Source organism: Anser brachyrhynchus (genome assembly GCF_964034855.1).
Source record: "Anser brachyrhynchus genome assembly, chromosome: 1".
Taxonomy (NCBI): Eukaryota; Metazoa; Chordata; class Aves; order Anseriformes; family Anatidae; genus Anser; species Anser brachyrhynchus.
In genome coordinates, this window is record NC_137694.1 from 59,427,119 (window position 1) to 59,441,411 (window position 14,293).

General features: G+C 44.3%; 1 protein-coding gene across 26 annotated transcripts in view; it reads left to right on the forward strand.

Moving 5' to 3' along the window:
* LOC308179187 (uncharacterized protein) overlaps nt 1-14,293 on the forward strand; it is a 198,516-nt gene that overhangs the window by 163,709 nt on the left and 20,514 nt on the right. For 23 of the 26 annotated variants that reach the window (XR_013940210.1, XR_013940211.1, XR_013940214.1 and 20 more), the window contains one exon: nt 5,977-7,278. The exons of the other annotated variants lie outside the window; for them this stretch is intronic. The gene's annotated coding sequence lies outside the window, so the exon portion shown is untranslated. Of the gene's footprint in view, nt 1-5,976; nt 7,279-14,293 lie in introns of those variants that run through there. 26 annotated transcript variants of the gene reach the window in all.

Here is a 14,293-nt window from a genome sequence, read left to right on the forward strand (position 1 = left end):
CTCTAATAATAAGCTGGGTAGCTGGTGGTGGGAAGCTTACTGAGAAGTTACGCGCAATCTTCAGCAGCACATGGACTAGGTCCTCCATAAACCACAGGTGCACTAAGTTGGGTTAGGCCATCTCAGGTTGAACTGCATGCCTTGGGGTGAATCCAGAAGGAATCACTGTCAGTGATCAAATATTGATATATTGACATACTCACTGATCTTGTTGTAATTTGAGTCATTTATGAGCCTTTATTTAGCAGAGACTTAGAACCAGGCTAACTTCAAGCCTGAATTATCTCTGTGCCTGAAGAGCAGGTGGCCAGTCAGTGCTCAGGTGGGGATTATTGCTGCCGACGGTGTTAGAAAGCTTGCTCTGCACCTGCCTCCTCCTTGTAACAAGCACACAGATAAAAAGAATCCGGTTCCGTGGCACTGCCAACCAACTCCTCCAATCTTTCAAAAACAAATACTCAACCTTGCCTGTAAAATAAAATAGAAAATAAGAGTTACCACTACCTTCTATTGACTGTTGATTGACCTGAGCACTCTCCAATAGTGAGCACAAAAGATTAGATATCACTTTCCATACAGGTGTTTAAGCAAACCATTTTTCTTCTTACCGGGAGGCTGAATTGTTCAAATTCTGGAAACTGTCTGTGTGCAGCTTTATAAGTGTACTTAGTAAAAGGAAGACATAGCCTTATGCCTTCAAAGGTGGTGATTAACAATGTCCTGTGCGGTATTTCCAAAATCAAGAGTTTTGTTAAAGCTTAGCAGAATGTACTGAAAGGAGATCTCTGACACGGTGTGTGTGTTTGCAGTGCAAATACAGGGACAGGCTTTTTAGAAATGAATTACTCAAAGTGACCTCACATAGGAAATAGCCAGCACTACAAGGGAAGGAAAGTCAGGATCTTCTCCTTATTAAAGACTGGAGTAAGTCAAGAGAAACGTTCAACAAATTGTAATCTCCATGTGGTAAAAAGAGCCTGCAGGGATCCGAGCAAAGACACAGTTTCTGCTCAGGGGAAATGGATAAAGTTTATCAAAAGAATACAGCATCCTTGGCTGTTGTGTAGTTTTGTAGTCCAAATTCAATATTGGTCTTTAGTAAAGAGGTATGAAAATAATAACTATATATATATATATATATAAAACAAAAGACACAACATTTCTGGAAAGAGAAAATTCCAAAAACATGGCAACAGTTGAAAATGCTGTGAAAAAAATTTAAGACCTATTTTCAACAAGCACTGCTCATTTCATTCAATAAAGAGTATGCTGCATCCTTTATATCTAAGCCTAACAGTGATTTCTGGCTTGTTTCTTTAATGGTTTGCTGTTCCTCAAAATACTAAGCTCCTCAATTTCCTCTTCAGTGCTACTGAAAGCAAATTTGGCAAGAATTAGAGACAGAATTTATGACCCATAGTGATGGGTCACCATTGAACAGATACCACTGCAGGCAAATTGCAGTGCCAGACAAACTTTGTTTGGACAAATAAGTCTTTCTAAACTGGCATTGACAAATTAAGGAAAAAAATAATAATAGATGGGCTCAGCTTCAGTCCCCAGCATCAAAGAGAATGAAGATGGTTTCTTAATAAGCGGTGATCCTCCTATAAAAGACCCATCTTTGCTGATTTACCTCAGTAAAGAGGAAGAGTAAATCTGTCCCTCTGCATCTCCCTGCAAGAACGAGTTATTTCAGAGACTAATTGTTCTAATCTGAAAGCATTTATTCATCAAACAGTTGGAAGAAATAAACTATGTAGAAATTTCTACCTGAACAACAAAAGCATTTTTTTTTTTTGGAATTGAGACAGCCTATTAGTTGGATGCTGCTGCTGTGATCTAGATCCTCATGGCTACTTAAAATAAAAGAGAAGGCTGTCCTTTACTTTACCAGTTGTGTCCCATGACACAAAGGAGATACCGAGGAGGCAACAGTGTGTTGCTGACTTGTTTCAGGGCACAGCTTTGCAATGGTCAGGGTGCAGTAGGAAGCTGTTGAAGGTGTTGTGTTGAATACAAGGCTATGTCCATGCTGCCTGCTGAGGGTCTCCACGAGGTTGTTCTTGAGGCCTGCTGGATCTGCATGGAGAGATGTGGGATGGGTCTGGGTCAGATGTAAGCTATGAAGAGCTGGTCTCAGTCCTCCTGCCTGTGACAGGCTCTGTGCTGCTTCAATGCATTCATGGGGGGTTAAGGTGAATGGGCAGCATGCACCACCATCACAGCTAGAGTGGCAAACAGGTTTTTCATAAGATTAAAGACAGTGGTTTGACTGGGTCCTTTTTTCAGATTAATTTCAGATGGTCCTACTGGAAACTGCATTTTCTCTTTTTCATATAGTCACTTCCTATCTTCACTTGGGGAAAAACATTCCTAGTTCTTTACTGGAAACCGATCCTAAAAGGATTCACCTTCTTTCTCAATTATTTTGAAAATGCTTTTTTTTTCTATGATTTTTTGTTTTTATGGCCACCTTCTCAGCCAATGATTTGGGCTGGGAGATGATCATTTAAGGCTTCACACCTCTCAGTTTCAATATTTTCCATCTACCGAGCTCTGCAAATCACAACCACCCATCCACCTTTAAGGGGAAAGGATTAAAGCCTCTTCTGGAGTTCACTGCAGTATTTGTATTCAGGAGTTACGTAGCTATTCATCAAAACAGAAATGTATTTACTAAGTGAGGACCAAGTGCAGCCTTTGGCCCATCCTGATGTGGTACTGAGTTTTACTTTGTATATTGTTACCTGCACTGTAGACCAGCACCAGTCAGGTGCACCAGACTGTTAGCACCAGTCAGGAATATTACTATATTTTGTTCTATATGATTATGACGTTTTAATTGCCATTGACTTATCTAGGTAGGAATAGATTGGCTGGAATTGCCTATGACATTTTCCACACTTCAGGCTGTAGTGTTCAGGATGCTTGGTCCCAGCCAGGATGGCAAGTTTGACCCTGGAGCTTCAAGCTGCAACTGAGTGCCCTACCTGCTGGGCTGCCGAAGGTCTGTACGTGTTTGTTGGACATGTCACACTCTGTACTCTAACCAGCTGTTCACTAGAGCGAGTTTGTTTGTGTTCCCACTCCTTTGGCTCTGGGGGGATATGTGCTCAATTCTTCCCTCCAATAATACAGAGATCTGCCTCTCCAGCTTATATTTCTTACACTTCTGCTGAGCATCCTAACCTTGTGTTACTCCAAGGCAGCTCTGCATAAGTGGGCAGGGGCTGCAGCCCCAACTGCACCATACCCCTCTGTGTTGCAGCAGAGAGGAGGAAATAAGCTGCTTAAAGGATTGGGCTCCTGCAAACTTGCTTCCTCTCTGGGCCAAGGCCAGCTTAGGTTTTCCAAGCTCACACTGCGTCCCTTGCTGCCCAGCTCTGTGCTGCCTGCATTCAGCCCCTGTGAGAATGCTATGAATTAGACTCAAATGCTAGATGATAGCCACAAGTCTGAAAATAAAAATGCAGTAATAAAGTCAGTGCCTATCTGGTACTGTGTTTGTCATGTAGGACTACTGCAAAGAAATCTAAAAAGTTTGAATTGATGCTAAATGATAGGAGCAAATAAAGTGACCTTTCCTGCTTCAAACTACCTCAAACAACAAATGGAAACCAAGGAGGGGGAGGGATGGTGGAGGGTCTTATAATCTGCATGCTTGGCTGAGCCTCAGACAGGGCGAGAGAGATCATGGCTGTATTGTGAGGGAGTTCAGTGAAAAGACACCCTGTTGGCTCTGAACTTGCTAGCCCGAGCCCATACATGTGCTGACAGAGTGCTGAGCCCAAACAAATACGCCTGGCCGAGAGGAAAGCCCATGTGTGTGTCAGGCTGATAAAACAGCTGATCCTGCTGCAAGTGCATCTGCATGGCAGCGTGCTCTTCCACATGGGCCTGCAGCCCCTGGGTGCTCTGGGGCTGCCCTGGGCTGGGCCCCTGCCTTGGGCTGCCTGGGGGAACGGGCAGTTTGTTTGTTACACAAGGGTGACTACAAAGCTTCTCCTCTCCCACCTTGTATGTGTTTAGACTGTCAGAGCTATCTGTTGCAGCTGGGAAGAGGCTGTATCTGGCACATCAATATGTTTATTTCCCATAAGTGTTGCTAATTTAAGAGTTTCTGTAGGTTTTATGGGTGGAAAAACAACACAAGGCACTACAAAGTGTCACATGGCCATTGGACAAAAATCTAAACCCTGTGCAGTACGCTCACAGGGACCCCAAAAACCATTTCTCTTAGCCATGTAATATCTGGCATAATGTCTGAGAATCACAGCTTAACCCTGCGTTCAGGCCCACAGCCACTGTCCTGCACGTCTCAGGTGTTGGCCAGGTGAGTACTGCTGCACAGCATCCAAAATCTGTTGCTTCTGGTGCCAGGAAAGGTGCTGTTGAGATAGAAAAGAGTGTCGGTGTAGTTAATCAACAACCATATTGACTAAGCGAGTCCTTGATGTGGAAGACATTAGATTAAATTTTGCACCTGAAACCTGTGAACCTTGCACTTCCTTTAGACCCAGGCAGCATTAGCAGAGCTTACAGCAAGTCCCTCTCAGGCTGCTGATGCCTGTCGGACCTGCCTGCCAGTTATGGAGCTCATTTCTGCATGGTGTCACCCTTCTCATGCCTGTGACCCTGCCCTTGCAGCCATCACAGAGGGCTCAGCTCACTGAGCCTTGCTGCTTGAACAGCCTCCTTCATGGCCACAAATTGAGTGCGGAGACTTGAATTGAGTGCTGAGACTTGGTGAACTTCAGCTTTTGTGTCCAGATAGCACTAAGCGCTCTGCCACCACGACATGTCCATCAAGACCCACGGCCACGTTCACCTGGAAGGCAGGGTTAGAGTATTGTCTCAAACACACCATCACTTTTGCAACCCTCACTGGCGAAGGACGAAGCTGCTCTGTGGCTTCATGCTAGGGAACAAGGGTCACACTATTGTTATGACCTGCATGGCCCTGCTGAATATGACAAACTGTACACAAGAAGACATCACCATTACAGGGTGAATGCCCATGGCTTTGCAGGATGGAAATAAAGCCCCTCTTGATGCTCTTAGCTGTAAGAATAGTTTCCATGTGAGCGTGTTGCCGAAGCATTTAAGCCAGGTGATTTTTCAGAACATCCTCTCTGAAACAAAAGGGTCTGGGCAGGGGTCTGTGCTCGGGCATTTTGGGGCCTCTGGCTCCCAGGGGTGTTCCGGCGCTTCCCAAGGCCTGCTGCAGGAACCGGGGGGGCTGCGAGGGGCCGGGCGGGCGCCGCGGGGGGGCGCGGGGCGCTGCGGAGCGCGGGCGCTGTCCGTGGTGCTGCCCCGCCGCCCGGCCGGGGGGGGCTTTTTGGGGAGGGGGTCATGGGGGGTGCATGTGTGTTGGGGGGCTTGTCAGCGTGGGTTGCATGCTGGGTGTATGTAGGTGTGCATGTGTGTGCGTGTACATGCGTGTGTACTGGACAGTGTACAAGTGTGTGTATACACACATACACAAGTCTGTGTATAAACTTGCAGGTATGTGGTTGTGTGCATGTCTGTGTGTATCTGTGTGTGTGATTGTATCTGCACTCGTATGTGCTTGGGTGGGTGTGACTGTATGTTTGTGGGCAGAGGTATGTGCAGGTGTGCATGCCTGTATGTATATGGACTCATGTGTGCTCACTAACATGTTCACGCTCACACAGAAGGCAGAATAAGTGACAGAAGATTTTTTCCAGTGAGTAGGCGTTTTGATAGCACTTAAAATGCCTAATTCCTTGGCAGTGGATTGGTCTTTGTCACACTTGAAAGCATGTACTTCTATGACAAGATAGCAAGTAGCTAAAATGGTTAACAGCACCAAAAAAGTCATAATCTTTGTTTGTCATAAAGGCAGCTCTCTGAAACAAAACAAAACAAAACAAAAAAAAAAACAAACAAAAAGACAAAACACCCTGTTCTCTTATATTTAAGTTTTATCATTTTTGTATCTTATCATCACAGACACAGACTGAGACTCTCATTGCAACTTCAGAAGTTCCTTGCAGGTCTGCAGTTTTTGAACCCAGAACAAGACAGAGAAGCCAGCAGGAGCTGGAAGAGATAGTACAAGTTACAATTGCCTTTATGTATCTATCTTTCCCCTGTTGTATTCCCCTGGAAATGCTATACACAAAATAAATAAGACTGTTTTAGAATAGATTGAAGTATTTCAGAAACCTTCATGTGAATCTGGTGATCATTTTTTCTCTGCTTGGTGTTAGTAGAAAGCAGAGCCTGTCCCATTAGATGTTTTTGTTTGTTTGTTTGTTTGTTTGTTTGTTTCAGTCATGTAATAGAAATGAAGACAGTTATTTAACAACTTGCTAGAAAAAGAGTAAAAACAACCTCCCTACCACCTTTTGCTATATGCTGCCAAGTTTGATTAATTCCTGTGAGTACAGGTACAGACATCTGTGTTAATTGCAGCCTAGGTGTGGGACTGAATATTTAAACTGGGTCTGGGGTTTCAGAAAAAACAACCAGCAAGGGGAATCTGGCAAAGTTGTTCAGCAAAACCCATCTCACAGATGATGAGGTGTGTCCCGTTGCTGCACTCATGCTCTGGACAGCATTTCTTCTGTTGTTCATCATTTAGAAATCTATCCCTGGATCTCTCGGACACACTCACACTCGGCCTGCTCACACTGCTGTGTGCTGCTGGTGGCAGGCATGTCTCAATGCCCAGGATTCTGCTTCCTTCTAACCAGGTAACGTGGTTTCACTGACTGCGGAATATCCTCCCTGCCCCCATACAAAAATACTATTTTGGGTCTGAAATTCCTTCACTCCTTGGGGTGATGGGAGGCCTCGTCATGGAGAACTTGTAGTTCATGATATTCATTTACAAAATCACCCCAGGTTGCAGAGTTACCCAAACACAATCTTAGCTAAGTAATAGTGGTGGAAACGTAAGCCTTTTGCTGTGCCTCCCCATGCGTTTTGGTGGTGTGCTGTGGGACAGCAAACCCCCTCACAGGATCCTAGTGTGGGGAATGTGACAAAACTATTTAAGTCCGCAGGATGCCCACAGCAGCTGCTCTAGCTCTGGAGCACCACAGAGGCAGCTGCTGGTGGGCTTTGCACTCACTGAGGATCTGGGGATGCTGTTCTCATTGCCTTGTTGTGCTGTTGGTTTGAACCTTTCAGTGTCTGTTTGCTGACCTTTGCGTACTTACCATCCTCTTACGGGAGTGAAAGGGATGAGTAGTTCTTGCCCCTTTGTTTCAGAGAACAGTTCATTGTCCACCCTGCTTCTAACACAAAATAAATAAGGAAATTGTTTCATCATTATTTGTTAGTTTGGCTGGTTTTTAATAGGGACCCATGGCAGCTGCATGCAGCTCTTGGATTCCTTAGAAAACCTCAGGCCCTAAATACCAAAGTTTTCTCTTAGAGGGGGCAGAGAATGAGGATGCTCTTTGCTCTCTGTGATCGGCGAGATTGACAAGTGGATATATAATGTGTTGCCTAATGACAAGGAAATCTACCGAATGATCAATTATCCTTTAGCTTCATCACTTTGCTAATATGTCATCTTGGATTTGTGACACCACCAGACAGCATGTATGTCCAGGGCTGGGGATTCGATTGCTCAGGGAACCTATGCCTGCGCACAGACTCTCAGAGTTGGAGGGGCCTGAGGGGAAGTGGGATTTTAACTCTACTCACTTCCTCAGCAGATGCATGCTGCTAGGCTGGAAATAAATATAGGATGTAAGGGGTACTATACACCACTAAAAAATCCATTTTTATTTGCAGGTTTTACTTTTTTTTTTTTAATTTAAAAACCAGAAAAATAAAACCCAGCCCTCCTAGCACTCCTGAATGCAGAAAAGGTATTAATTTTAGCTACTAATCTGGCCCACTGCCTGGAATCCTCACACTCTAATATTTTCTACTCCACCACCCCCAGAATGCAAAAATGGGTGATTATCCCTATTTTGCAGGTGGAATCTGAAATACAAGAAGGCAACCATAGGGCAGAATTGTAGGTCAAGGCCCCAGCTACTTGGCTTTTCCAGCCTGCCTGCCGCTGCACCACACCTCTGTACATGCAGACAGGGTGCTCAGCTTCCCCTTTCCTCCTTCTAGATGCAGCTTTCATCAAAGACTAGTGATTGGAATAGGGAAAGTAAATAGCACTTTCTACAAAAGTATCTCCGTTGAAGTAAATAGTGCTCCGTGAACCAGACTGACAGGAAAACAGCTGAAGACATGGTCTGAAGCCTCGGCCCTGCAGGATTGTTAGGAATATTACTGTCCCGACCTAATGAGCTACCACTGATCCTAAACAATGTCTAGGACAAAAGACTAGAGGGGGATTGGCTGCCCTCACCCTGCTGCCAGCAGACTTCTGACAACCCATTAAGGTTATAGCTATTCAGGCCTGTTCAGACAGCCCTTTTATTTTTTTCTTACAACTCCCAGCTAATGAGCAGGCAGTGCTATTTTTATTTTGCACAGGGACTGTACAGCCAAACAAGGACCTCTGCATGGCTCTGGAGATGGAGTGAGGTGTGGGAAGGAGAGGATGGAGGAGGTCTTTTGGCCATGTCCCCCTGCGTTCACCCTTCGGGAAGATGCATGGCTGGGAAGCCCTCTGTGCAGAGACGGTGAGGCGTGTTGTGCTAGCTGGGAGAGAGCAGCCCGGCCCTGCTGCTTCCCCGCACTTGCAGAAGTGAGCAGGGGAGGGGAGGCGAAGCCAAGACCCAGCTTGGCATGTGGCATGTGCCTTTGGCCGCCGGCACGCCTCGGCTGCGGCCCACGCCGTGTGCCTCCAGCCGCTCCCGCTCCCGGCATCGCAGGAGGCGCCAGCCCCCAGCCCTGCCCCGCTTGCCTTGGGCTTCAAGAAGTGGTTGGAGTTGCCCTCTTCCTTTTGCGCCTTCCCACCTCCTTCAGGCTCCCTCTTCAGCTACAAGCGGCATCACTAATTGCTTTTTAGGGTCTCTTTTCTGCTCTCTGTTCAAAATTCACGGGGCATCCCCTGGCCCATTATGCTCCTTTCTGAACCTTTTCAGCGCCTTTTACAAACTTAGCACTTTCTGTGCTTCTCGTAGCCTTTGCAAAAAAAAAAAAAAAAAACAACTTTTTTTTTTTTTTTGCAAGAAGGCCCCCTCCCTCCGCAGCCCCCCTCCCCACCAGAAAGCACATGCACGGGCCCGCCTCCCATTCAATGGGGGGCTTTGTGCCGGGAATTTCCGGAACACAGCCCAGGGCTGGAGGCGCGGTGTGAGTGGAGGGGCTTTGGGCAAGAAGCCTCCCTTAAGCCCACCCCATTACCACGGTCACTGTTTGCCCTGGGCTCTCTAAAAGGGCTATTGTTGCCTGTTGCCAGGTATTCCCTAGCAACACTTAAGCCAAGCTGCCTCCTCTATTTATGGCAGAAACTTTTCAATGGTCTCCAAAACACGTGCTTGTCAACTCGGGAGAATACCTTCAAACAGACACAGAGGGGAAAAAAATAATCCCAAGCGCTTGCTTTGGTTGAAATATGTGTGTTGGGGGTGTTTTTCGATTTCTTGTCATTTACCTTGGATCGGCAACCCAAACAACTGCAATTTGAAAAAAAAATAAAATCCCTCCCTGTCACCCCTTTGCAGCCCCGGCCCCTTGCACTACCCAGCCTTCCTACTGGCAGGTGGGTTGGGGGGGGCGGTATTTTGGGGTGGATGAGCCTTTGCTACATTTGGAAACTTTTTGCACAAAAGATTGCTTCATTATTTTAAGACAGATTTTGATTCCTTTGTGTGTGCTGGAGCCCTTACAAGAACTGCCCTGCTTGTATTGGCTGCTGGCAAATGGCCTTTTACCAAGAGGGGTGCAGGGTCAGGGAGGGGAACAGCGTAGGCATAGCACCACTAAGTTAGACCACCAAATGCTTGGGGTAATCACTTGTTGTGGAAGCTGAGTTTGAATACAGACGCATGTATTTATTCCAGCAGGGACATATTTCCGTGTTTGTGTTTCTGTAGTCAGATTGTCAGCTACAGCCAGCCAGTCAAGTTCAGAGGAGAAATTAAGCTGCAACATTTCCAAACAGATGCATACATATTTTGATGACTGCATGTAATGATATGACAGAAAAGCCTTTCTGGGCAACTCCCCTTGATAGAGATACTCTGCTGTTTGTGTCATATAAAGGGCTCTAGCATAAACTAGTATCTTTGTCTACTAACATTGCATTACTTTCAGACTGTGACTGCTGCAAAGCACCAAAGTCATTGTCACCATTAGGGAAAATCTTATCAGGTAACAGGAAAATATAAGGGCAGGATTTGCAAAGACAGATGAAGCAGTGTGGTACCCAGCTGACTGAATTTCAAGGGACCGTGAACGTCTCTGAGCTGCCCACCCATACACCCATGCTGGCAGTGGGTGCAGTCCCACGGCCACGGAGGACAACACACTGACGCAACATCAACACCATGTCTAGAGTAATAATATGAAGTTCTCCCATCTGCAAATTTATACCAGCTTTCCTGACATCCTTTAAAACTTCAGTACATCAGCATGACATCCTGGCTTTCACTGCAATTTGTTCTATGTTGCTCTTACTTCATTTTTTATGGACTTTTGCTGTCCCCTATGACAGGTCCCAATGCTTTATTTCCACCTTTTAGTTTTGTTTGTTTGTTTGTTTGTTTGTTTGTTTTTGGCTCATTCCCTACATATCTCTTCAACATCAACCCCTCATTCACTGGGTATTGTTTGTATTTCATCCTGTCAATGTCTTTCTTTCCACCTGTTCTGTTGTTGTTTTTTTTCCCCACACTTTCACTTTACTATTTCTGACATCATTTCATCCCTGAATAATCTGTCATTTTTTCACCTTTGAGAAGGAAAAAAGCATTCCTTGTTTCTCCTTTTAAACCCTTAGATCCCTTCCTTTACTGACTGTCATTGGCAGTTGCACCATCTCCCCAGTCCATCAAATTTGCCATTTTGTTATTATGAGTCTTTTCTGTATCCCATCTGCCTCTTCTCTGTTCTTTTATCTTGGGAGCTTCATATATTCAAAGCTGTTTTTCTGAGCCAGGGGCTCAAACCTTGTCCAAGACCTGTCTGCATCTGTTTTTCTGTCATATTTTACTATTTTGCCCTACTGTAACCTGCAGAATTCACATTTTGTAAGACTGGCATGAAAACAGAAGCAAAGATGTGATTTTAGAGGAGAGCTGTGAGACTTGTTTCTCAGCTGTAACCTCTGAGTTGCTGCATCATCCCAAGAGCTGAGCTGCACGGAGCAGTGCAGGAGGCCAACTGCAGGCAGCTGCCCTTGGTATGAGCATCACTGAGGCCTTTGGAGCCAAAGCAAACCCCAGGAGAGAAACGGGACTAGTGCTTTCTGACAGCCTGACAGGCAGGGAATTACTGTGCTGCCTTTTGCTGCTTTCTTTCCAGAGTAGATAGCAGAGGCTGGAACTGCCTCTATTGTTCTGAATAAGAAACTGGAAATATTCAATAGATGCTATTCCTTCCGTGTGGGATTTTTAGGTTTTAACTCTCTATGGTGAGTTGTAACAGGCTTGTGGAAAGATCAGAGTGTATTAAAACACAGTAATTCTCTTTTATGACCTATAACTATGGAAGCTACTCAGTCAAGGAGGGTATGATGTTACTCAAAATGACAGGCATATTTTGTGATGGTAGTACATCTTTTCCTAGACATGTGCATTGGTGTCTCCACAGAGAAGGAAAATGTATATCCATCCATCTGCAACCAGCCCTGGTGCTGCTGCATTGCTGTCTGACACGGAATAGTCCCTGCTCGCAGCTCAGCCTTCATAAACTCAGTTTTGTTGCTGTTTTATAGAAGTACTGTAATTAGAAGATGCTACATTTCCTGTGTTAACATGTTCCCCTGCAGAGCTTGACATTAGAGTGAATGTAAATGGTTTCATGAAGTGCAAGATTAGGGCTGTTTAAATAATTGTTGTAATTGAAAATATGTGTATTATTATGTCTCAAGATGTTTTAGATTAAATTAATGAAGTTCACATCTAGAGGAGCAGATATTAACCCTTTATATGATTCTAATCTTTTAACTATGCATCAGTCAAGAATCTGAAGTTCAGATTTTCAGTCCAGCCTTAAACCAACTGTTCTTAGCTTTGAAAAATATTTTGACTTGCTCCTTGCTATTTTTTCTATTAATCTCAAGATTATTGCACTTGACTTAAGACAAAGGCAACAACAACAAAAAAGCAGCCTGGTATATGGAAAGCCAGCCCTGTAGCTCCTATTAAAACCAATAGATTATACAGGATCTGATATAGATGCCTGCCTTGACCTACATTTAGATAGCAAGCAGAAAAAACATTAGAAAGGCAAGTTTTTAATTTCTGGAATGTACATGAGTGTACTTCTTATTCCTATTCCTTGCAAAGTCTCTCACAGCTTTATAGCTATTTTAGCCCCATGAACACATTTTACCTATCTGTGGCATATAAAACTGCCCCCAGTAACTTAATAAGAGGCATTGAAAAATGGTTTCTTTCTAGAGAAACCGACCGATCACTCAAAACTTTCTATTTATAAGGGTTAACTTCCAGCTCTTGTTTTTGCAACTGGCTGATATGCATTGTGAAGGAGTTTCTGTAAACTGTGCAGAAATGGTGGTTCCCAAGTGAAGAGAGATACCACTCTGGACAAGCTGTTCTATGTACAGGTTTCCTTAGAAATAGCTCTGATCAGCCCTATTTGTCTGTCTCAAATTGTGCACTCATGACTTCCAAAATAACTCATGAAAATGCTGTTTACACCTATCAGGCACAGTTTGCCAAGAACCAGCATAATTGTTACCCTTATTTCAAAGAAATGATCTACCAGTTCATATATTGCCTGTGTGGTAGCATGGCAAATTTTCATCTTGGCATGACAACATCAATATATGTAACAATGCTTGAAGTAAGGTAATTCTGGGACAGATTTTTTGGCTTCTGATGAAATTCATACTTTTCTCAATGCATTATGGAAAATCACACATTTGTCCAAATTCTTGAAACTACTTTACTTATACCTGAGCTTACTTGCTCTCTCATCAAAGGAGAGGGCTGGCTTAAGTCGCTCTCAGATTTCAAAAGACATTATTAACACATGCCTTGCAGCCATGTTTAGAAGTCTCTGACTTCCTTAAAATATGAATCCCAGCTCTTGAGCCCTGGCTCTACAAGAGTGCTGAGCCATCACTGAAGACCAGCATCTTTCCTCCTGGGACACCTGGACTATAAAAATTTGCTGAGTGCGAAGTTGGAGCAGTTCTTATTCCTCCTGTGTTCAAATGCAGGTCGTTTTGGAAGGTAAACTCTGTCTTCCAGTTACATTTAATATGCATGCGAACTGACGGTGACCTCGGTATGACATGTCCCTATAGACTTAGGCTTTGTCTCTTTCATACTACCAAGTCACCCGGTTTCAAAGAGAATGGCTACTTCTCTATATATTTTCTCTGTTTTCCATCCTTATGGATGTTTCACGCCAAGCAGTATGCACACACATACCTACACAAGCACCACCTGGGAACTTGCAGTTTATGAAATGCCTTGGGATGAGAATTCGGAGAAAAGAAACCCTGCCCTATTCCTGTCAATAATCAATGGTAATATTTGAGCCACACCTCAGATGAATTTTTCTGAAGGTTGAAATGTTTTAAACAACTTTAAAAACCTTCTCTACCACATTTTCCTGTTTGTGCTCCTTTTATTCTGGGTCAGAAAGGGAAATGCCAAAACACTTCAAAAGGCCTGATTCTAACAGGCTTCTTGTCTGGCTAGGTCCAAGATGGTGTGCTAAGAAATCTGATGGATAGCTAATTTTCTCACCCATATTCCTGTTCAATTTGTAGACATACATGGTTCTTGTCAAGTGTGAAGCTGACTCACTCAGATAACTGGGAATATGACTGAATTTGCAAAAAAAAGCTTTTCAAAAACTGACTAGTAATTATGAGTGTTCAGGGCAAGATATCTTGAAAGAACTTCATTTGCAGAAAGTGTCAAAAACTTCCTTCAAGAAAATGAAATGTCTGAAATGTTCCCTCTTGCATATTCAGACACGGAGGTCTTCACACTCACTTATGACCTCTGAAAAGCTCAGTCCAAGTCACCCTTAAGCAACAGTTCAGACTGAGGTCAGTAAACACAAGGAAGCACGAGCTGATGACCAGTGTGAAATAAGGCTGACCTTCTCACGCTGCCTAGCTGGCAGTCGGCTGTCTCTCAGAAAACACATCCCACATTTGAAACAGCTGGTTCCAGTAGAAAAATCAAGGACATAACTG